A 22463-nucleotide genomic window follows, 5' to 3' on the forward strand; every position below is an offset into this window, starting at 1 on the left:
TGTTCTCTTTCTTTTTAGTCCAAGATTTAATCTCATGTTCAGACACCTTTTTTCATTCAACTGTCATTTACAAATTACTATTTCGTAGTTCGATCTTATGCAAACTCATTGTATAGGATACCCTCACTCACATGTGACCTACATGAACGCGTTGGATCAATGTGTTTGTATCAAATACAAAGTGATCCGTATCCATAGCATTACTAGGATAAGGTACCCAGTTTTAACCCAATACTATGGACCCTTTAAGCTGATCTTGAACATTGATCCCTGTATGTCTCTACATACGGTTCAAGACTCATCAAACAAGTTAGGATGTTAGTTTATTGGATTTAGGATATTAAGACAAAGCTAATAATATAATCAATAACACTTATTGAAATTATAATAATAAAACACTTTATTAATAACGGTCTATGGATTATATTTACTATCTATGAGTTTTTAGAACATAAAACCCAATAATATAAACCTCTCATTGGCCAGAGGAAGATCAATTAGGTTGCATATTTTTATGAAAGAGTTGAATTTTTTCATACTGTTTCTGGTCAGGTTGTATGTGGATGTTTGATTGCTCCAATAACCATGTTGAAATCTCCACCAATCAGCCAATTAGGAGCAGATGCATTTGATAAATTATATAGTTCATCCAAAAACTCACTTTTATTTCTTTTTTGGGCAAGCCCATAAACCTTCAAGATCCACCAACTGTACGCATCATTGGATGAAAAGTGGAGTATAGAAGTTTCCTTCAATATAGTTTGTGATTGAGTGTTTAAAGGTTATCTCACATCCGAATAATACACCCAGATTTACCTTTAGCTTTTATATAAAGCTATTAGATATTGATGGAGCTCGATATAGATTTGATCAATCCTTTATTAATAGAGTGTAATTTAGTTTCTGTTAATAGCACAGAGTCTAGGATATAAAAGGAAATTTGTTGTTTTATTTGGGCTCTTTTAGATGGAGAGCCTTACCCTCCTACATTCAAGGTCATTTCCTTCATGGTAATTAGACTTTGATGGCTATGTCAATGTTTCCCTTGTTATCGCCCTATGAATGAGCACCTGATGTACTTGGAGCCAAGTTGACGAATGGTTATAATTTCATATTGTTTACCTCCAACCACTTCTCATGATGCTACTTGAAAGTCTCATCACTGGATTCTTTATTCCTATTCCAGTTGTCTTCTCTTTAGTCTTCTTCCTCACTTGTAAACCTGATATTTTCTTTGTTTAATTTTTTTAAATGTGAAAAAAAGAAAAGAAAATGGAAATTAAGTGTAAATAAATATAGATATAGATATAGATATATAGATATATATTTAATGGTTTTATTAAGTAAAATAAAGGAAGAAAGGAAAATGAAGGATTAAAGAAAAAAAAAAAAAAAAGACGAAAATTTTCATTTTTTCTTTTCTTCTTCTTCTCTTCCCTTCACCGCCAAACATTTTCTTCTTAGGTTCTTATCCATCTTCCATTTTTTGCTTTTTTCATTTTACAGAGAAAATTTAAGAGATAGTTTGAAAGGAAGAATAAGAGGAATTTTACTAGAATTTTGAGGTTGAAGAAGAGAAGGAGAACTCAAGCAAAGTGTATCCATGACTGAATCTTGATTCATTCTGCACATCACTGGTTTTTAATTCGGTTTGAACTCTTCAAAAGGAATTAATAGGTAAGGTTTACATTTACTGAAAATTAACTCATTTTCAAACAAATTTTATGAAGAAAGTTTGAGCAAATTCTGATATTCATTGGGTACTTTTTGATGAAGAAAACAAGGCAGTTGGTTTTCACGTGAAATCAGGAGGTCTCTGGTTTTTCTTGTATTTCAAAGTGTACCGATGAAGTTAAGATCTCTATTTAGTATGGTTGGAAAGCTTATTCAATTTAATACATCTTTCATGAAGAAATCGTGAACCAAAAACGACTAAAAATAAGTTAAATTGTAGGGACAAGTTAAAGGCGTCGTGTGCGCCCGATTCTTGAAGTTATTCTGTTTCGAGGGTTATTTGAGTTTATTCACAAGGAACCAGATTTACATGTCTTCAAGTAAGCTTTAGAGGACCTCAAAATGAAGATTTTGATCTAAAGAACACTCATTTTGGTTAAGTATTGAGGAAGTTATAGTCATTTGAAGTTTATGTTTGAAATCTAGAAATTTCAGAGAGTTGTTGAAATAGGATTTTATTTCGGAAGCTTTGTTTTCTTGAGCGTCATCTTTAGTGCGACATGTTATGTATATCTTTAGAAAACCAAAATGTTTAGAGTCCTGATACTCGGTTGGGTTGTTGGCAGGCCGAGAAGAATTAAATCGAGCTTATAAACCAAGGATCTAGCCCTAGACTGTGAGTGACAAAACCAATTTTGAAATATTTTTCATAATTGTTATTTATGATTGAATGCGATAAATGTTTATTTACGAAGCCATGAAAGGTATTTGAATTTCATGACTATTTTCAAGTATACATTTGGAGACTAGATTTCTTAATGAAATTTATGCTAGCACGTGGATATTAAATGTTTGGAATGTATTTAAACCACAAAGTTTTAAGCAAAGCATGAATTAGTAAAAAGTTTTGTTTTAAGAACTCTAGTTTTCCATGAAATAGCTTAGTAAAGTTTGATCTCTGTGTAAGATTTATAAGCAGACATGTTTTAATATTTTTAGATGATTTATTAAATTTTTATTAACTACATGACTGAGATCTTGAGTCTGAGGCAAGAGATTACCGTGTGTACACTCGTTAGATTCCGTTGTTGACATTGAGTGAATTCCGTAACAACGATGCTGTCGTGAGTGCTGGACGGGCCCCACTACGAAAAAGACGATGGGAGTGTTGGGCGGACCCCACTACATTGTAGAGCTTGTAAACGTTGTTGTACTGGGTGTACCCTACACAACGTAGATTTGTCATGTTAGTTAAAATATTTTGATATACTTGATATGCCTTGCTAGATTTCAATGACGTACATGTTGAGTATTTGAGAAAACTATTCTTACTACTACACGTTTACATTTACGACTTGTATAAACAGATTTATATATGTAAAGTTTTCATGTGCTCTTATTTTTAAATTTATAGTTTTAAACTGAGTCACTCACTGAGCTTTATAGCTCACCCTTTCCAAAATGTTTTACCCATTTTCCAGGTAGAGATCGAGTTCCCAGTGCCTGATAGACTGCCTTAGTCTGCTGAAGCGCCATTATCGATTGTCAGTACGTGTTTCGAGTTGGGCATAAAGTCTATTGTGTTATGATGTATATAAACTGTTGTATGTTATAGATACTCCACAGTTTGTATAAGCTTTAGGAGCTGCAGTTGTGTAAATTTTTGTTGGTTATATTTTGATTAAGGTGTCTTTAGGTTTACTCGTGAAATCAGTTAATTCCAAAGTACACTTCATGTATGTTTTTGACTAGCCTACGATCCGCTGTGTTTTGTTGCATGTATAATAGTTTATATACTAGATTGGCAAGTTCATCACATTAAAGTTTTAAGCATAGTCGACAGATATAGGTAAAGAAAAGCGTTGTCCGTCGGCTTCACGCCATCTTTTCCCTAACGTAGGCAGAAGTTTAAAATTTTAATTTTTCTTTTCCCTCCCTTTCCCTACATTTTCTCCTTCCCTCTCACGAACTCTTCCCCTCTCCTTTCTCTTTTCGCAAATAACACGTCATTCTCCATCATTCTTTGGTCGTTCCTAAAACCCAATTCTCCCCCACGATCGAATCGCGATCGTTCTCCATCGTTCTCTTTTCGACAACACTACTAGAAAAATAACCTACAATGGCAATTAAACACTGCCACAGTTAAATTTCGTGACAGTTATTTATAGTCATTGTTCTAGTAGTCATGAAAAGTATATTATGACAGTTCGAAAAAACTATCACGGTAGGTGTTTATCATGACAGAAAATAAATGTCACGAATCTCTTATTGATGACAAATAATAACTGTCATTATTTATATTTTACGACAGATAATAAATATGAAAAAAAAATCATTTTTGCCACGGTTTTTGTGTTGCTAAAAATACATTGGCAATTAGAAAGTTCTATTGACGTTTTGTGTGGGCAAAAAAGAAACACCTATTATCTACCGAAGCACCATTTGTGGCCAAAAATAAAATTTCTATCTAAAAAATGTATTTGACACATATCTACCGATAAATGTAGCATGGGGAGAAGTCTTCTTTTTATCTACAAAAAGCGTTTCGTGGCCAAAAATAGTTTTTGCCCACAAAACAAACGTGGCCATAAAGTCTATTTCTGTCGACGTTACCATAATCGTGGGTAAAAGATCTTTCTGCCGATGTGATTGTCGTGGCCATAAAGTCTATTTTTGTCAATAAAATGATTATCGTGGGCAAAAGTACCTTTAGGCCGACATTTTTTTTTGTGGCCAGAAATGTCTTCTCTACCCACGATTATAAATTGCCCACGCAAAGTCAAAAATGTGGGAAAAAGAAAAGACAACGGTGTTTCAGCCACGAAACGTGCCCACGCAAAAAAACGTCGCCAGCAGCTCTGCCCACGTTTTTCATAAGAATTGCCCACGTTTTGCTGCGTCTGTGAAGACGAAAATTCTTGTAATGGTAGAAGATAAATCTCTGACGACGGAGTCACTCCTACAAACAATTAAAAAAAAAGATGAATAAAAAAAGAGAAGAAAAAAATCTGACAAGTGGAAAACACGTTTGGAAACAAAGAGAGGCGCGACAACTTTAATTCCTATAAAAAGAGAAAAGTAAAAAAGGACGGAAAGTAAAAAAGTTAAAGTAGAAGAAATAAAAAGGTAAAAAGAGAGGGAGAAGATAAGTTTTTTTCTTGTCTCATACCTTTGTTATGCTTGACGAGGAAAGAATGATTAAGGTATGGGTCTATTTATAAGGCGAACAAATCCAAATCCTAATAGAATTTGGAATGATTTTAAATATTTTTTAAATAATAAAATAAAATTAAAATTCAATTATGTTATATTATTTTATTTTGAAATTATCTTATATTAAAATTCAATACCAACATTGGAAATTTTTTACTCTTATAGAGAATTTTCCCAAGAGCCAGAAAACTTTGTAACTCCTAAAGTCAAAAATCCCCGAAGATTGAAGTTTCACGAGAATCAAACTTCAAGAATATCACATGTTCCGCTTCTCCGATAGAGGAGCAGATGATCAAATTCTAGAGATCGAACTACATCGTATCAAATCAACACAAGAACAATATCAACCCAAGTTCTACTCCAGGAATCAAAATTTTCTGAAAATCTCATGTGAACAGCATAGCTGAAACTTTTAGCTAAGCAGATACAGCCACATTCATCCCGAATGGCACTTCGTCGCTAATACTTTTAGCGACATTTCATTTTACGTTTTAGTAAAATTTTTGTGTGTCACTAAAAACTCAATTTCTAGTAGTGTTTCTATTTCTTTCTCTTAGGCTAAGCCTGTGATGTAGTGGGTATTATATACATTGGTTGAATGAAGAGAATAAAGTCAAACCAATTTTGTACTTCAGAAATAAAATCAAATATATCAAATTGAACGGTGAATATCCAAACAAAAACTACAACATATATGACATATCCAATCCAACGGGTGAAGCTTAATGAACGTCAAGTAGAAATTGAAAATATATTACATATACAGATTATAAAATGAAGGTGGGGAAAGCAACAATTTATAACTGAAGTAATGAAAATCATTACTATATTATAAACTAGAATTGTAAAAAATAAGAAAACATCTAAAAGGGAGGAGGCGGTGTCTGCGAGCGATGCTTTAGCGGCCAAGGTTCGCCCATTTTTAGAATCTGGGGGGGTCGGGAGAGCTTGGAGGATAGATAGTGAAGGGATCTGTTAGGGGGAACAAAGGGAGCAGCAGCGGCGGCCATGGATGACGGTGGCAAGGTTTGAGACAGAAACAAAGACAGAAAAAGAGAGATTCTTATAATAAAACACACCATTTTATTTTAATTAGTGTTGATTTGATGTTTATGTTATTGAACATAGAGCTTTGCTTGGGACGTCCTTATTATATAGTAAGAGAGGGAGTTTTTGGTTGGTGTTTAGCAAAGCACATGCGTTAGAGTTGACTAAATAAAACCAAAAACACGTGTCAAAATATAATTCAAACTTTTTTTTTTTGAATTTCCGTGTACAAATGCAAAATATACATAAATATAATAATATAGTAGGAAAATTAAATAAATTCTGAAAGAAAATGCTTGTCAGTAAATCTAAATTACGTGAAAATTACAAAACTTCAAGGGTTATTGAGATGTCAAAATTTTGATTCTCATTCTCACCATTATTCTCGAAAAGAAATTTAGAGATAAACATTTCATTTAATAATAATAAGAAAGAAGGAACTCGAATACTTGAGCTAATTCTAATTACCTATTGACAAATTATTGTAAATGATAAAACTTTTAAAATTATCTAAAACATAACAAAATTTCAGATTCAACCAATAATAAATATTAATAAGCATTGGTAAACTTCTATGATTTTAATCAATATCATTGATAGCACTGCAAGAAGTTTGTCAGTGTTTATCATCGATAAAATATGAAATTTTGTTATATTTTATAAATATTTAAGTTTGTTTTGTTATATTTGTAAATGTCTATTTCTATTTTATCTATCCTACCAGTCTAATATATAACTGTTAAATCTTGTTATATTTATAAATATAACAAAACTTCATATTCTATTAGATCGATAGATGTCTGTCTCTCTATCAATGACATGGATAGACGCTAACTAATACAATAATATCTATCAATGATAGGTTCTAAAATTTTGATATATTTACAAAATTTTAAATCTATAAATTATTTGAAATAATATCTATCCTTTTTTTTAAGAGAAGCTTACAAGGAAAGAGACCGTACAACCTCAAACCTCAAATTTATTAGAAACGTAGATTATAGTCGTACATGATAGGCTAGAGGTAAGCTCAAAGGAAGCAAGAGCAAAGTTAATTACAAAATGCATTAAGATTCAGTGAGATAGTGCTTTGTGATTATAATCTTTAAAAAGACATACCTATTTGACCATATCTCAACAAAGTTGCATATATTTTTCCAACTACTTAGCATACTTCTCTCATTTTCGTTGAAAATCATATTGTTTCTATCTAACCATAAAGTCCACGTAGCAGCTGCAATCACATTGTAGTATGGAGCTAGTGCTATTCTCTGATTGATAGCACAAAGTGTGAGGCATAACGATATTGTACCAATAACATGCACGGAATTTGAAATTTAAGATGTGATGTATTTTTTTTCTATTACAATTTATATTTTTATTGGTAGTAAACATATTAAATTTAATTTAGTTCGATCAATTACGATTTGATAGATAATAATTTAATTTTGAAAACAATAAGAATCCAAACAGTTTAACAAAAAGGACACAACATTGGCCAAACCCATTAACAATAGAGCATCACCAACAGCAACTCCGCCGTCCACACGCTGTTATCGTTTTAATTTGCTTCATGAAGTTTCAGAAAACTAAGCCAATCCATTAGCACTGATAGAATGAACACGAAAATCACCGCTGGGGCCGTCCAATTGGAACCTGCTGACATATGTTTGATGGTCGGTGACACTTGTATTAAAACCTTCCTTCTTCATTTTTCTAATACCTTTTTATATCTTCACTTTATATGTTATCTTGTTCCATACAATTTTATCATCTCATAACTTAATTCAGATATTTTCCTAATCCCTGGCTTCATTATTGGCTACTCCCATCAATTGTTTTTATTATAATTTTAACTATTTGTTGAGATTCTAATGTTTGATGGCTTCGAGAATGTTTATATGGAGTGTATTTGCGATTTTCGATCGGGTTGTTTTTGCATAATGGTCTCTTTTCTCTCTCCTTTTTATTTGAGTAAAATCATTGGGAAATGACAAAGCATAACTTTAATTCTCTTTCACATATCTTAATTAAAATAGTTAACCATAGTTCTAGATATCAAATTAGCCAATTTAATTAGATAAAAGCATTCTAATCAATTTAACTAATTACCACTTTAGGAATTACGTTAGGACAAATTTCTATTAGGAAAATGATAATTAGAAATTTAATACAGTTTTTCCTAGATCAATCGAGCAATGCTCTTTGTTGTCTATCACAAATCACATGCTTATGTAACCTATTAATTCTTTATTAACATACAATTATATGTCACGTATACGTATTATACGTTAATCTAAATAATTGAAGTGCACAATTAAGCATTGATTGTTGTAATTCATAAGAATCACAATAAATAAAATGTAAAATCCATAAACAAGAAACTCAAGCATACTATCAAAATACTCCAAAAAAAAAAAAAATATATACAACGAGATCTTCCAAAAAAATCCACTAAACTAGAAAGAATACAGATCTTACCTTCATATAGTAGTGGAAAAGATAGGACCCATCGCCATTTTTTTGGCTAAAGTGGTAATCAAAGAAAACTTAAAAACTAATGCTATAGATGGATAGAGGGGTGGTAAAACAAAGAAAACAAGTGGTCATTTACCCAGAACACGGCCACTTGGATCAAAAGTTATGCCTAATTACCAAAGTGCAATTTTTATAATAACATGACGGTGTCCTGGCGCTCTCACCTTGGGGTGGATTTGTAATTTGTGTATGCATGTTTGAAGTCTCAAATGCCTTTTTTAGCTTCTAATTCCTTCAAATTAACCCCAAATGATCCACAACCCATGATTCTACCTCTTTGATTCTTAAAACCTATAAAATAATTAAATAAGCACATAAAATGTAAGAACAACCTCAAAATAAATGAAACCAGATAGCATATTTTCGATGCTATAAAAAATAGACATTCCATATTGACATTCCATAAAAATGTTTCACAAAAGCATATATGTATGATATGGGTCATAAATGCGTCAATAATTGCCCAACAAGTATTATAGCATGAGTAAGGGATTTTGAGAGAATATTTCCTAAAGAAAAGGAAAATTTTGTTAAATTTAGGAATAAAGGTTTTTTTGTTAGAGAAATTTTTTAATATGTTGTTAATAAATGTCCCAAAAATTGTGTCAAGAAAAGACAAATTATGTCAAAAAAAAAAAAAAAAGAAGTGTCAAGAACAATTCCATAATGTTATTTTTAACGATACATCTTAATCCATCCCTTCCCTTTTTTCTTATTTCCAAGTATCATTAAAATACAAATTTGTAATGGTGATAACATTTCCCAAAAAAAAAAAAACAAAAGATGATTGTTGATCCACCCTCAAATAGTTCTAGTTTCTTTCACAAAAATACATAAGTTGTTTCGTTCGAATGACCGGTTGTGATAATATATTTTTCTGGTTTAAACTTCAAAAGCGCCTTCAAATCTCCATCATGACCTAAAGTGACATTAATATGAGGAATTAATTAGCTATTATGTATTAAAATTTGTAAACATTATTATGTTAACAAATTAAATCAATCTAAAAAAAATTATTTCAAAATAAAGCTAACTTAAAAAACTTAACATGACCAAATCTTTAAATTGAAGGACAGAACAATAATCTTTTAACTGAAAACTCATATGAAACGACAAAGCATGAAAACAATTTTAACGTGACCCTAACCAATTTTTCAAAGAAGGAGCAAAATAACCCCCAAAAAATATTATGCTAACAAAGAAAATTAAACTTGACAAACAAAAAGCGTAAACAAAGTATCCTCCCCTACTTTATCAGACATAAGATTTAGGTAGTGCAAACCCAAAAGCCATAAGTTTAAGTTCCATGAATGAGTCTGATCCCGCCCTGAGTGATCACTCTTGCCATTGTAATGTCTGGTTCTGCCCTATAGATTTGCTCATGGAACTTGTTGGAAACTGGTACCAATTCTTAATTGAGTTTGGCCTCTGATTATATTCAATCCTTCCCCTTACAAGTAGGTCGAGCAAGCACTCAGTAAGATCAAGCAGAAGCAACAAATAGGAAAGCCTAGCATACCGATATACCGGAACAATTCAAAGGATGAAAACAAGTCCGACTATCCATGACCGAATTTTAAAGAGGGAAGCCTGTCTTCACTCCCACTACGCGGTCGAAATTAGTTCATCCAAGCTGGGTCTCATTCCCTCCTGCTAATTCAACTTAACACATTTAACAATAATAATAAAATCACTGGTAAACTTATACAGAAAGACACATACATACCTGGGGAGAAAGAAAAGAGTCATACAAAATATAAGCACTTAATACATCAGCTGATGAAATGGCCACATCGACATACATGGGGTGAAAGGAAAGAGTCATACAAAATATAAGCACTTGATACATCAGCATATGAAATGGCCACATCGACCTAAATTAAAAAGATAAAGTTCTCATCTTCCTTCATTAAAATTTACGAGAAGTTGATATGAAGCTAAAGCTAGATTAGATTTTTCAACAATCATACGTTCATAAGGACATTGGATAAGAATGCTCGTAAAACAGCTGGAAAGTAAATATCAAGTCAAATAATTTGTACAAAAGTTGGAATTTCCTCACTAGATTTGCAACTAAATGGATAGTCACCAGATAGTTGAAGTATGAATTAAATTTTTGCATACACTATATATTGGTCATATTTTCCATAATTTGGTCTGTTAATCTTATACAAAGAAAGAAAAAGAGAGAAGCAAGGAAGAAAACATAATTGTTGTTGAGACACCAGAATAAAACAAAATCGTGATCAAGTAAATTTTGACTGTGTTTCTCTGTCATTCTATAGATATAGAAGCATCTTAATAAACAATTTTGAATGTCGTCATATATCTATTTATGAAAGAAATATGTATCAAGGAAATATTCAAATGGAATAATGATACAAAAATCTGCAATAACCAGAAATGCAAGTCAGATGTTACATAGTTAAATCTTGAGAATAAGAATAGAATCCGATCGTGTCTGTGAATAGTCAAAACTCAATTACGCTTCAAAAATTAATAAAACAATAACAAATTGTCCAGCATTTTCTCTTGGTGCTTCAATATTCCTTCAACCAACCAAAATTTTATTATATAGGATAGATCAATTAGAAATCAAACGGGTAACTTTGCGAGATACAACGACGGGAACTATGACAAAGAGAAAAAGAGAACAAACCGTTCGTCTCTTCTTTTGCCAATGTAACAATTGTTCTTTCTGTGTTCATTTTGATACACTAGTTTTACTATCATTTTCTATGGAAGATCTGACATTTCTCACCATTACTTTTTCCTCATTGAGATTAGGAAAACTACTGGACTCCAAAAGATGTTTGGGGAAGGAGTGATTTATAGGAGGATTAGTGAGGTTTTCATAATCCTTTCTCTAGACGTGGGGTGGGTTAACTCTCCCACAATCCTAGTGCCAAACGTCCACCAAAGGTTTACACAACCTAAAATCCGCGAGTTCAGTGTGGCCATAAGGATCAAGCAGTAAATTTGCTTGACGTCTCTAAAAAGCAGAAAAAATTCACATTACTTAATAAGATTCAATGTAACAATTTCAATGAATTCTGAAAAGCAATCTCAAGAGTAACTTATATAAGAAGAAATAGACAGATAAAGAAGCAAAAAAATATAAGTCAAGAGGAAATTTTAAGACAGTAATATCAAAAACAAGAATGTGGATTATGAGCTCATAAAGTGATACCAAAAATTTGAATCGAAAATACATGGGATATTCTCATCTTAAAATGTGGGGAAAATAAATTGTCATCTTACAATGCTAAGAGAGAACAAGCTGCAGAAGGAAATCAGGACCGGCGGCGAAGATTTATATGATAAAGGAAAGACCAAAGTATTAAAAAAAAATTGCTTAATCTTCTATATTTTCTTTCACAACTGCTTTCACAAAATACTATATATAATCTCACAAGGGATCTCTCTAAATTCCTTCAATAAATGACTACTAAAAGCAAAATTAAAGAGATTACATTAATAAAGATAGAATTTTAAAAGTTACGGTAATAATTTTAAAAGTTACAGTAATTCTTGACTTTTCGTTACTCAAACTTGCATAATTTTTTCTACATAACTGCAAATGTCTTAAAACTTAAACTATTGGGACATTAAAATCCATAGGTCATACATTTAATTTTTATGTCGTTTGACCTCTCAATACCAGTTATAAAGCTATCAAAAACTGATATTTTTTAGTTTAATGCTCAACAAATTCCTCCCTTAAACTCAAACCTTTCGAGTCCTTCATTTTGATCATCTTCTTTAGATTTTCAAACAGAAATGTCGGTAGAGGTTTTGTAAATATGTCAGCTACTTGTTCATGACTTGAGACATGAATCATTTTTACCTCTCCATTCTTCACATGTTCTCTAGTGAAATGAAACCAAGCATCAATATGCGTACTTCTTTCATAATGGACAAGATTATTTGCCAAATCAATGGCTGATTTATTGTCGACTTGTATTTCGGTTGCCTCGTTGTTCTAGCTTTAACTCATTAAGTGACTTTCTTAGCCAAATTATGTGACATACACACTAAGATGCTGCCACATATTCTGCCTCACATGTTCACAAAGTTACGATTGGTTGTTTTTTCGAAAGCCATGTGAATGTTGTATTCTCCATGTAGAACACGTATCCTCTGATACTTTTTCTATCATCTATATCGCCACACCAATTACTATCAAGGTATCCTATCAACTTGTATTCACTTGATTTTGTGTAGAGAAGCCTGAGTGACTCTGTCCCTCGAATATATCGAAGAATTCTTTTAATGGCTTTGAGGTGCGAGTGCCTTGAATCTTCCAAGCATCGACTCACTACACCAGCACTATATGCAATATCTGGTCTTATGCATGCGAGATATCCCAGACTCCCGACTAAACTTCGATATCCATGTGCATTTACTTGATCTCCTCCCTCAAATCTAGAGAGCTTCGTGCCAAGCTCCATTGGTGTTGCTACAAGCTTGTATTTTTCCATCTTATTTTTCTTTAGAATGTTTCTGGCATATGCTTCCTATGAAACAAAAATTCCAAAATTTCCTTGTCTAATTTCAAGACCAAGAATGTATTTCATCAATCCTAAGTCGGTCATTTCAAACTCTCGAGTCATAGCATGTTTAAAATCCAGAACAAGGTTTTTATTGCTCCCCATGTAAATAAGATCATCAACATAAAGGACACAATAAGCAAATTACCTTCTTCTTTCTTCACGTATAATGCATACTCATAAAGGCATTGAATAAATTTTTTCCTTTTGAAGTAAGTACTAATTCGAGTGTTCCATGTACCCAGGGGATTGCTTACATAGACTTCTTCAACAATAACTCCATTTAAAAATGCTGGATTCACATCCATTTGATAAACAACCCATTCGAAATGTGCCGCTAGAGATAAGATAAGACTAATTGTTTCCATTATCGCAACTAGAGCAAAACCTTTGTTATAATCATATTCTACCTTTTGTCTATTACCTTTTGCAACTAGCTGCGCTTTGTACCTTTCAATCTCCCCTTTGGCATTCATCTTCTTCTTGTATACCCATTTCACACCAATAGGTCTACATTTATCAGGTAGTTCCACCAGATCCCATTTTTGTTTCTTTCAGCTGCTTCTATTTCTTCATCCATTGCGGCTTTCCACTCATCTCTTATGGCTTCCTTAAAAGTAATGTTCTTCGAGTCTACTAATAAACAAACTAGATGCACTTCATCGATTGAGTTGTATAGCTCTTGTAGACTCCGCATCCTGGGTTAACTCATTCTTTCTTCTTTGTCAGATATTTGAGAAGTCATTGGAGTGATTATTGGTGCAATTCATAATGATTTTTCTTGTAGTGCCTCCTTTTGGTTCTTCCAGTCCCACGTGCTCTCTTCATTCGCATGAACATCGCAACTTACAATCACTTTCTTTTAAATTGGATTGAATAATTTGTAAGCCTTTGTCTTCTCATCATACCTAATGAACATATACTTCTTACACTTATTATCGAGTTTAGTTCTTCTTTGGCCTGATACATGCACATGCCACACTATGAAGCACTTTAAGGTGTGATACTGTTGGTTTATGACCACTTTAAGCCTCTTGAGGTGTTTGATCTGCTTATTTTGTATGCGGACATCGGTTTTGCACATATACAACACATTGTACTGCTTTCACCTAAAATTCCTTTGGCATGTCTTTACTCTTCAACATTGGTCGAACCATACGAAGGATTATTCGATTTTTTCTTTCTTCAACGCCATTCTGCTGAGGTGAATATGGCGCAGTCAAAAATCTTTTGACACCTTGTTCCTCACAATAATTTGTGAAAGTGGTTGACATATATTCTCCACCTCTATCTGATCGTGAGGCATTGATGTAAAGATTGATTGTTTGTTCTACCATCACCTTGAATTTCTTGAATACTTCAAATGCTTCTGACTTTTCTTTTAGAAAATAAATCCAAGTCTTTCTTGTATAGTCATCAATAAAAGTAATAAAATACATTTTCTTATTAAAAACATTGGGTGACAGGGCCACATACATCTGTGTGTATCAGCTCAAGAGGTCTTTTTGCACAATATTCAGCCTTCTTTTGGAATGTTGTCCTTGCTTGCTTTCCAAGTATACAAACTTCACAAAACTTCTTGGTGTAAACCATTTTTGATAGTCCATGGACCATGTGCTTCTTTGCTAACTCTTCTAAACCGCCGTAGTGTAAGTGTCCAAATTGTAACTGCCATAAGAGTGCTTTGTCCTCCATGTTGACTTGTAAACATTTTTCTTGTATATTCTTAAAGTTGAGTTTGAACATTCGATTTTTCACCATCTCAATGTGTGTGAGTAATCAACCATTTTTGTCCTTCAAATATAACATTCGATCTTTCATGATGACCGAACATCCTTTCTCGAATAATTGCCCCATGCTTAGAATATTATTCTTTAAGTCAGGTACAAAGTAGACATCCTCCATAGTACCTTCTTTTCCATCTTTTTGGAAAAAATGTATTTTTCCTCGACCTTTTACTTGAACCTTTGATGCATCTCTAAAAGACACATGTTCATCTTCTATCTTCTACATGTCAACAAAAAAATGTCCATGCCCACACATATGATTGCTTGCATTGGTGTCAAGATACCACACTATGTTGCTATCTAGAGTGGTGCATTCATGGGTGATCATGAGAATGCCGTCATTTTTTGTCTCTTCTTCTGCAACTAAATTCGTATTTTCTTCCACCTCCTTCTCGGCAAAGCAATCCTTTGCATAGTGTCCATATTTTCCACAGTTGTAACACTTAACATTTGGACCATTTGAGCGACCACCTCTTCCATGACCTCGGCCTCATCCACGCCAATTTTGTTAGCTTCTTTATTCTTTCTTTTCATTGTAATTTCCACGACCAGGACCATTGCGATGACTAAAATTACGGCTACCTCTTCCTTGATTGTGTTGTGCATATATTGTCTTGTCTTCTTTGATGGTCATCTTTGTTTATAAGGCCTCCTCAAAGACCTATTGTTGTTTCTTCTTCTTTCTTTGTTCACGTGCTTCAAGGGAACCTGCAAGTTCATACATAGTCATTTCTTCCAAATTCTTTGACTCCTTAATTGCACATACGACATTTTCAAAGTCATTTGTTAATGATTGAAGGATTTTCTCCACAACCCTAGCATCTTTAAGGGTTTCTCCATTGTATTTAAGTTGGTTCACCACCGTTTGAACTCAGGTTTCCAATTTGCCTCGAAGAATTTAGAGACATACTTGTTTAACTCGATCATCACCCTTGAAAAGCTTCTCCAATGTGTCCCATGCTTCCTTCGATGTTTTTGCACCTGGAATTTTATCGAAGCATGACTCGTCTACAACTTGGAACATGAGATAGAGAGCAATTTTATCTTTCATTCGCATTTTTTTATTTCCTTCAATTGATTTGTTGTTAGATTTGCTGTTGGAGCTTCCTCTTCAAGACCTTCTTGGACTATTTCCCATGCGTCTTGAGCACCGAGCAGGGCATGCATTTGAATACTCCAGTTGTCATAGTTTGTCTTTGTGAGTCGTGGTAACGACATCTATCCCAATATTGTGCTCCCATGATTCGACATAGCTCTGATACCAGTTTGATAAAGGTGAGACCGTTGAAGGGAGAAAGTGTTAACAAAAAATTGCTTACTCTTTCTATATTTTCTTTCTCAACTTGCTTTCACAAAAGGTTAAAATTTCACTATATATAGTCTCACAAGGTGTCTAATTCCTTCAATAAATGACTACTAAAAGCAAAATTAAAAAAATTACATCAATAAAGATAGAATTTTAAAAGTTGCAGTAATTCATGATATTTCGTTAGTCAAATTGCCATATCCTTTTCTAGATAACTCTAAATGTCTTGAAACTTAAACCATTAGAAACTACACATCCGGGATATTAAAATCCATAGTTCATACATTTAATTTGGATGTCGTTTGACCTCTACCAGGTGTAAAACTGTCCAAAAAATTGATATTTTTTAGTGTAATGCCCAATATCCTAACCGCTGAAGAACAAGGAACGATGATGACTGGCAATGTATAGAGATCAGGATCGATGACGGGGATGGGTGGTGTAACGACCCAACTCCTTCTACTGAATCAAAGTCATTACTAAATATAGAACAAGTGGTTTAAGTCATAAAATTTAGTAAAACGCATAAGGTTTGAGAAATTTTATTTATGAAAATTCAAACAAGGTAGTTATACAAAAAAATGAAATGCGTTCGAAAGTCCTACTCGGGCCCTATCTACATAAAAAGATGGTAAGTGATGAAGAATACTCAAACTCAGGTACTAAAGTCAAAAAAACAAGAATAAGCGGAAGCAGAAGTCTCTATGGCTCGCCACGGTCACTTCGGGTCGCTCGCCAGCTTGCCTTTGCCCTTGCCTCGTCCTCTACCTGAAAACATGACATGAAGAGAGTGAGTATAAAATACTCAGTAAGGGACCCACTACTAGTCCCACTAGGTGCCTGTTAACTTCCTGTCAGAGTCCTGTAACTGGTACCCAATCTCTGGCACGTTCCCGAACACGTGCAACATGCGCTCCCGTAGGAACGTAACTCTGGTCTTCGGTGCCCCGGGGGACGCCTAGGACAATCAGGATGCGAGGACCCCGTCGAGTCACTCGAGTCATATCTATATCCATGCTAGACTGGTGTCCCATCGGACCGCGCAGTCCTAAATAGGTGGTGATCCCGAAGGACACCCATGCAGGTACGACTCTAACAGGTTAAGCTAACAGGTACCCTAATCGCAGTATACATACACATGGCGTCATCATATAACATTACAGATAAATCATCATTACACTCTCCATCTCGACACCCGTCGTACAGCCATAACAGTTCTCGTTATCACAACAACATGCTATAATATAACCATATCATCATTTGCATCATACTATCATTTATTTCATGCATCGTGCAGCCTAGTCCTCAACATGCACAATTGAAGGTATACGTGATCTCATAATTCTAAACATGGAGCTAGTAGTAGAATCTCTTACCTGGAGATTTGGTTGTCGAGTCCTAAAAGTAAGAGAAGGTGTGCTTCCCAAGCAGCAGGGCCCTAAATGGTTAAAGACAACAATTAAACCTAACCTTCAAGGAACAGAGATCCAAGAGTCGTTTGAAGCAACTTACCCCAAAATCAAGGTTGCGCTAACTCCCTTTAAGCCGAGGGAGAATCCCACGCTGCAGCAGTTACTTGGTCCAAGACGTCCCTTAAGGAAAATAATCTAATTTAATTCCGAATTAATTTATTTAGTGCCCAAACCATTGAATCTTACTGGGTAATGCCAAAATAATTAATATAATTACCAAAATTGGATGGGAGGAGCCAAATTAGGCTTGCGGCTCGGCTGGAAAAAGGGCAGAGACCGGCTCGGCTTGGAGGTTGAAGATCGGCTCGGCTCGCGGCGCAGACAGGCGCGGCTCGTGGTGCAGACAGGCGCGGCTCAGCTTGGTACAGCGGCTACGCACGTGCGGCTCGCACGCGGGTGCACGCGGCTCGGGTTCTGGGTCGGAGGCACGCGGCGCGGGCCGAGCCTCGGGTTACGGAGTGGGCTTCGGCCGGGTCGGGTCCTCACGCGACTAGGCGCTGGTTTTCGGATCCGGGTGGCGCGACGGCTGCAGGTGGTCCGGCTACACCTCAGCTTCGCTCGACGACGGCTGCAGACGGACGCTCGGCTGCGCGGAGTCGGATCGAAGCGGTGCGACGCGGCTGGCGGACGGATCGGCTGCGGATCGCGAAGGGTGACGCGACTCGGCTTCGGGCGACGGCTGCGAGAGACGGCGGCTCCGACGGACGCTCGGCGTGCGCGGATCGGCTTGGACGATTCTTCCGACGCGGCTGGAAGCTCGGCGATGGCTCAATTTTGACTGCAGACTCGGCTGCGCTGCTGAACAGAGAGGGGAAGGCTTGGCGGCTCGGGTTCGCGGCGGCGGCGGCAGCGGCGTGCGGCGGCTAGGGTTTGATTAATAATAAAATTTTTTTTCTCCCTTTTTCTCTTTTCTTTTCCCCTCTTTCTTTCTTTGATTTTTTTTTCTCTTCTTCTTTATGCACGAGTCCCAAGGCTGCTTTATATAAGAAAATATCCTTCTTTTTCTATTTCCTTTAAATAAATTTGAAAACCAACCAACTTTAGTTTAATAATAACTTCACCAATTATTTCCAAAAAAAAAATACTTATTATCTAAACAAAATAAAGATTCCAAACCTTATTTGATCGAAATTTCAAAATGATGAGGTTCTTCCAATAAAATTTGAATTTTCCATAACCATACTTAAATATTAATGACAATGAACAAAAAAATCGAATTTGTTGGGGCGTTACAGGTGGACCGACGAACGAGATGAAACTAGAAGGGTTATTGGGTGAAGAGAAAGACGGAGTATCGAAGAAGATGAAAGAGGCTGAGAGAGAAGATGGGAACTACTGATTTTTATCGCATGCGGCTTGGATTTTTATCAGAAGAAATGCCAAGGACTAGGCGTCAGCAACTATGATTCCTGCTAACCCCTACTTCTTGTCGTCGGTAGTTCTTTTGCTCTTTTTTATTTCATCCAAATCTTCTACCGACAAGAAACTAAATGGTGTCGGGCAAAACAACCCTTCTCCCGACTCTTTTAATACGCCAGTGGCAGATTTATTATTACTCCTAATGTTGCGTACTCGTTAGTGTATGTGTTATCTAACGATCAAAGTTTTACAGAATTTTAGTTTATGGATGGGCCGATGTGTTTTGTTTTCTGGAGTTTTTGTTTTGTAAAGTTCTAACTGTTTAACGTTGAATTGTGGTTTCCATTTGGTGATGGTTGAAAAATTCTTGCAATAACATAAATTTATTTATAAGCAATTTATAAAGATTTTATTAAATCAAATAATCTAATATTATCCATGATCTTCAAAAGAAAATCTCATATTTGATATATTGTTGTAGAATAATATTAAGAAAACTATTCAAAATAAATTGAAATTGGATTCCAACAAATTACATATATGTGATATATAATATCCAACAGTGTGAGAAACTTAATATGAATTTAAAGAATCTATAAGGGATGAAGTTGTGTCCTTTTGTAGCCAAACCTTGCCGCCCAAGGTCGCTTGCTCGAAGCTGGAGCTCGTAGTCCACCATGAACTTCAATGGTAGACAGTGAACGGTTCTATCAAATAGGCCGACCACGATGAGAGCCAGAGATGAGATGACAAGATTAGAGAAAGATATGACACTAAAACATAAAAAGAAAGAGAGGTTCTTATAATTGAACACACCATTTTAATTTTGTGTTAACTGTGTGTTCTATGCTATAATGGTTTTAATTAAGAATTGAAGCTTTAAGCTTAGTAATTAAGTCGTGGTCAATACTTATATGTATAGATTCTGTTTGGTGTTTTGCAAAGTAAATGCTTTAGAGTCAACCATATAGAAAACAATATAAGAAGTTAAAATATAATTCAAACATCCATTTTCTGAATTTGCAGGTCTACGCAAATGGAGGTGGGAAAATTAAATAAAAAGAAATCGTAAAAAATGACAAATTTGATAAAATATTTATAAAATATAGCAAAATTTCAAATTTTGTCGATGATAGATAATGATATGTTTTAGTAATAGAAGTTTATCCGTATATATTATTAATAAAATTAAAAAAAAATTTATATGACCTAAATAGTTTAAGTTTATTTTATTATATTTAAAATTGACTCTTAAATAAATTACTTTAAAAAAAGTACGTCATCAAATTTAAATTTTGTGGAACCTAGTTAGTTGTAAAAACAACCCAATCACGTAAAGATTTCAATTTGTATTCTCACAACTATTCTTTTAAATAATAATAATATAAAATAAATTGTTGAGAATGTCTAGAACTATCAAGACCCATGATCCATACATATATATGTTTCACACTTGAGAGAGTTTCTTGTCTCACACTCAAAAGATTAATTAAGGGCATGTTTGAAACATGGAGTAAAGTGGGATGCAGTGTGCTATAATAGCCTATTTCTTGTCTAAAATAAAGTTTAATTTTAATTGAGATTTAAGCGGATTAGGATTTCAAATAATCCTGCACTACAAGAAATTGGAGGTTCCCAATGCACTAAACGGTGTCGGAAGACGGAACGTCAGGATAGATGTCTTTTCTCGATGTTGTTTTGCATACATCGGTTCGAAAACGTTATTTTAATATTACATTTTTTCGGAAACTCACGAAGTGCGTCGGGAAACAAGAAGACATTTCTGACATCTAGGTTTATGGCGTCGGGAATAATTCACAATTAAAATAAATATTTAACTTATCCCAATGTTCCATGCAAGTTGTCAGGTATGGTGACATTTGTTCTGCGTTGAAAATTGATAACATATTTCCCGATAACTTGCATGAGCATCGAAAATTACTTGAATATTAATTATGTCAAAGAAAGGGTTTTTGATGGCCCATGCATGGCATCGGAAAATATGTTACCAATTTTCGATGCCATTAGTAATGCCTCGAAAATGGCGTCAAGTACACAGTGGAACTTCCAACGTCTGTGTGGTGCATCTGGAGTTCTCCTATATATTTGTTTTAGTTCTGCGAAAGACAGAATTGAAACGAACGAAAGAGGAGAAGAGAAGAAGGATCATCGCCCTCATCGCGCCTAAGCTTCCCCCTAACGCCGTCCACCTCGCCATCGTCGCTCCTCGCCACTGTGTCGTCATTCTTCCTTTTCTGGTAATTTTACAACAATTTCTTATTAGTTTTGAAGTTAGTTTAAGTTAGAAATTAGTTTAGGTTAGTTAGTTTATAGTTTTATTTTTTTAAGTTAGTTTAAGATTAAATATTGAAATAATTTTAGGATATTGAATTAGTTTTGGAATGTGGGCTGAAAAAATTTGAGGGGGGTTATTTGAGAAATTTGGTTGGGGAATATAAATTTTGGTTCTGAAATTTAAAAATTTGAGGGTGAAGAGTTAATTAAATGGAATGGATGGAGAATTAGAGGGGGGTTGAATTGGAATTTTGAAAGAGAGATTGATAAATTGAACTTTTCAAGGAGGTGAGGTAGGTTTAATTGAATATTTGAAGGGGGTTGAAAACTTGAATATTTTTCAAACTTGACGTAATGCACATTGAAAACAATGTTTGCGACAATTTGGTTGGTATATTGTTGAATATCGAAGGAAAAAATAAGGATACCACGAATGCTCGGTTGGACCTACATGATTTGAAGATAAGAAAGGATTTACATCTTATAGAAGTTGGTAACCGTGTAATGACCGACCTCTTTATACTAAGCTGAAGTCATTACTAAAAAGAAACAATAATAATAGACACTTTCTTGAAAAGAGGGAAGACTAAATTTTTATTAAATACGAAATACTAAAACACTGATACATATACGCGGAAGCAAAACTGAGTCCCCATATGGCATGTCACGGATCCTTCTCTATCGCTCGCCAGCTTTCCTCTACCTTTACCTTCGACTAAATTATTAAACATAGAAAGAGTGAGTATAAACATATGCTCAGTAAGGGACCTACTACTAGTCCCGCTAGGTGTCTGTTAACTTCCCATTAGAGTCCTGTAAAAAAGTACCCCTGAACTGGCACATTCCCCAACATGTGCAAACTGTGATCCCATAAAAACAAATTTGGTCTTCGATGAACCCAAAGGAACACCTAGAACAATCTGGTCTTTGGTGTACACGAAGGAAACACTAAGACAATCGGGCTGTGACTGACCCCGTCGAATCACTCGTAATCGTGTCCATGTCAATGTCAATGTCATAATGGACTGGTAATCCCGTCGGACTACACAGTCATAAAAAAGGTGGTGATCTCGAGGGACACCCATGTGGGTATGACTCTAATAGACAAAGTTAACAGAACGCTCATCCATAGCATGTAGCATATCATAAACATCATAAACAAGACATGAATATTAATCTTAGCGTCCTTAATCATGTGATTAATATATCATGCATTAACATC

At 34.7% G+C, this 22463-nt stretch overlaps 1 long non-coding RNA gene across 1 annotated transcript; it reads right to left on the reverse strand.

Annotated features, from left to right (window-relative positions):
- Nucleotides 1-16823: 16823 nt before the first annotated feature.
- LOC127148610 (uncharacterized) lies at nt 16824-17834 on the reverse strand. Its single transcript, XR_007819699.1, has 3 exons — nt 17805-17834; nt 17628-17722; nt 16824-16883 (listed from the first exon to the last, which is right to left on the reverse strand). It is a non-coding gene; the product is annotated as an uncharacterized LOC127148610 (long non-coding RNA).
- Between the last annotated feature and the right edge of the window lie 4629 nt (nt 17835-22463).

This window comes from Cucumis melo, chromosome 3 (assembly GCF_025177605.1).
Source record: "Cucumis melo cultivar AY chromosome 3, USDA_Cmelo_AY_1.0, whole genome shotgun sequence".
NCBI classification, from domain to species: Eukaryota; Viridiplantae; Streptophyta; class Magnoliopsida; order Cucurbitales; family Cucurbitaceae; genus Cucumis; species Cucumis melo.